Here is a 518-nt window from a genome sequence, read left to right as displayed (position 1 = left end):
CCCCCCGTGTTTAACCCGTTCCAGCCCGGTTCCGCCCGGTTCTGCCCGGTTCCGCCCGGTTCCGCCCGGTTCCTCCCGGTTCCGCCCGGTTCTGCCCGGTTCTGCCCCTCCCCCCCGTGTTTAACCCGTTCCAGCCCGGTTCCGCCCGGTTCTGCCCGGTTCTGCCCAGTTCCGCCCCTCCCCCCGTGTTTAACCCGTGCCGTCCCGGTTCCGCCCGGTTCTGCCCCTCCCCCTCGTGTTTAACCCCTCCCAGCCCGGTTCCGCCCGGTTCCGCCCGGTTCCGCCCGGTCCCGCCCCTCCCCCCGTGTTTAACCCGGTTCCGCCCGGTTCCGCCCGGTTCTGCCCGGTTCTGCCCGGTTCCGCCCGGTTCCGCCCGGTCCCGCCCGGTTCCGCCCCTCCCCCCGTGCTTAACCCGTGCCGTCCCGGTCCCGCCCGGTTCTGCCCGGTCCCGCCCGGTCCCGCCCCTCCCACCCGGGTTTAACCCGTGCCGTCCCGGTCCCGCCCGGTTCTGCCCCTCC

This window comes from Catharus ustulatus, chromosome 29, assembly GCF_009819885.2.
Source record: "Catharus ustulatus isolate bCatUst1 chromosome 29, bCatUst1.pri.v2, whole genome shotgun sequence".
In the NCBI taxonomy this organism is placed as follows: Eukaryota; Metazoa; Chordata; class Aves; order Passeriformes; family Turdidae; genus Catharus; species Catharus ustulatus.
Note: the sequence above shows the minus strand (reverse complement) of the source record.